Below are 2,965 nucleotides of genomic sequence, written 5' to 3'. Positions count from 1 at the left end.
TATATCTTTATTAACCCCACCATCACCATCACCATCCTAACTAGAATATATCTTAATTAACCCCACCATCACCATCCTAACTAGAATATATCTTTATTAACCTCACCATCACCATCACCATCCTAACTAGAATATATCTTTATTAACCACCATCACCATCACCATCCTAACTAGAATATATCTTTATTATCCACCATCACCATCCTAACTAGAATATATCTTTATTAACCCCACCATCACCATCACCATCCTAACTAGAATATATCTTTATTAACCTCACCATCACCATCACCATCCTAACTAGAATATGTCTTTATTAACCCCACCATCACCATCACCATCCTAACTAGAATATATCTTTATTAACCTCACCATCACCATCACCATCCTAACTAGAATATATCTTTATTATCCACCATCACCATCCTAACTAGAATATATCTTTATTAATCCCACCATCACCATCCTAACTAGAATATATCTTTATTAATCCCACCATCACCATCCTAACTAGAATATATCTTTATTAACCCCACCATCACCATCACCATCCTAACTAGAATATATCTTTATTAACCTCACCATCACCATCACCATCCTAACTAGAATATATCTTTATTATCCACCATCACCATCCTAACTAGAATATATCTTTATTAACCCCACCATCACCATCCTAACTAGAATATATCTTTATTAACCCCACTATCCTAACTAGAATATATCTTTATTAACCACCATCACCATCCTAACTAGAATATATCTTTATTAACTCCACCATCACCATCACCATCCTAACTAGAATATATCTTTATTATCCACCATCACCATCCTAACTAGAATATATCTTTATTAACCACCATCACCATCACCATCCTAACTAGAATATATCTTTATTAACCCCCATCACCATCCTAACTAGAATATATCTTTATTAACCACCATCACCATCCTAACTAGAATATATCTTTATTATCCACCATCACCATCACCATCCTAACTACAATATATCTTTATTAACCCCACCATCACCATCACCATCCTAACTAGAATATATCTTTATTATCCACCATCACCATCCTAACTAGAATATATCTTTATTAACCACCATCACCATCCTAACTAGAATATATCTTTATTAACCCCACCATCACCATCACCATCCTAACTAGAATATATCTTTATTAACCACCTTCACCATCCTAACTAGAATATATCTTTATTAACCCCACCATCACCATCACCATCCTAACTAGAATATATCTTTATTAACCACCATCACCATCCTAACTAGAATATATCTTTATTAACCCCACCATCACCATCACCATCCTAACTAGAATATATCTTTATTAACCTCACCATCACCATCCTAACTAGAATATATCTTTATTAACCACCATCACCATCACCATCCTAACTAGAATATATCTTTATTATCCACCATCACCATCCTAACTAGAATATATCTTTATTAACCCCACCATCACCATCACCATCCTAACTAGAATATATCTTTATTAACCTCACCATCACCATCACCATCCTAACTAGAATATATCTTTATTAACCCCACCATCACCATCACCATCCTAACTAGAATATATCTTTATTAACCTCACCATCACCATCACCATCCTAACTAGAATATATCTTTATTATCCACCATCACCATCACCATCCTAACTAGAATATATCTTTATTAATCCCACCATCACCATCCTAACTAGAATATATCTTTATTATCCACCATCACCATCACCATCCTAACTACAATATATCTTTATTAACCACCATCACCATCCTAACTAGAATATATCTTTATTAACCCCACCATCACCATCACCATCCTAACTAGAATATATCTTTATTAACCTCACCATCACCATCACCATCCTAACTAGAATATATCTTTATTATCCACCATCACCATCACCATCCTAACTAGAATATATCTTTATTAATCCCACCATCACCATCCTAACTAGAATATATCTTTATTAACCACCATCACCATCACCATCCTAACTAGAATATATCTTTATTAACCCCACTATCCTAACTAGAATATATCTTTATTAACCACCATCACCATCCTAACTAGAATATATCTTTATTATCCACCATCACCATCCTAACTAGAATATATCTTTATTAACCCCCATCACCATCACCATCCTAACTAGAATATATCTTTATTAACTCCACCATCACCATCACCATCCTAACTAGAATATATCTTTATTAACTCCACCATCACCATCACCATCCTAACTAGAATATATCTTTATTAACCCCCATCACCATCCTAACTAGAATATATCTTTATTAACCCCACCATCACCATCCTAACTAGAATATATCTTTATTAACCCCACCATCATCATCCTAACTAGAATATATCTTTATTAACTCCACCATCACCATCCTAACTAGAATATATCTTTATTATCCACCATCACCATCCTAACTAGAATATATCTTTATTAACCACCATCACCATCCTAACTAGAATATATCTTTATTAACCACCATCACCATCACCATCCTAACTAGAATATATCTTTATTATCCTTCATCACCATCCTATCTAGAATATATCTTTATTATCCACCATCACCATCACCATCCTAACTAGAATATATCTTTATTATCCACCATCACCATCACCATCCTAACTACAATATATCTTTATTAACCCCACCATCACCATCACCATCCTAACTAGAATATATCTTTATTAACCACCATCACCATCCTAACTAGAATATATCTTTATTAACCCCACTATCCTAACTAGAATATATCTTTATTAACCACCATCACCATCCTAACTAGAATATATCTTTATTAACTCCACCATCACCATCACCATCCTAACTAGAATATATCTTTATTATCCACCATCACCATCCTAACTAGAATATATCTTTATTAACCACCATCACCATCACCATCCTAACTA

This window comes from Oncorhynchus kisutch, linkage group LG29 (genome assembly GCF_002021735.2).
Source record: "Oncorhynchus kisutch isolate 150728-3 linkage group LG29, Okis_V2, whole genome shotgun sequence".
NCBI lineage: Eukaryota > Metazoa > Chordata > Actinopteri > Salmoniformes > Salmonidae > Oncorhynchus > Oncorhynchus kisutch.
This window is presented reverse-complemented; position numbering follows the sequence as displayed.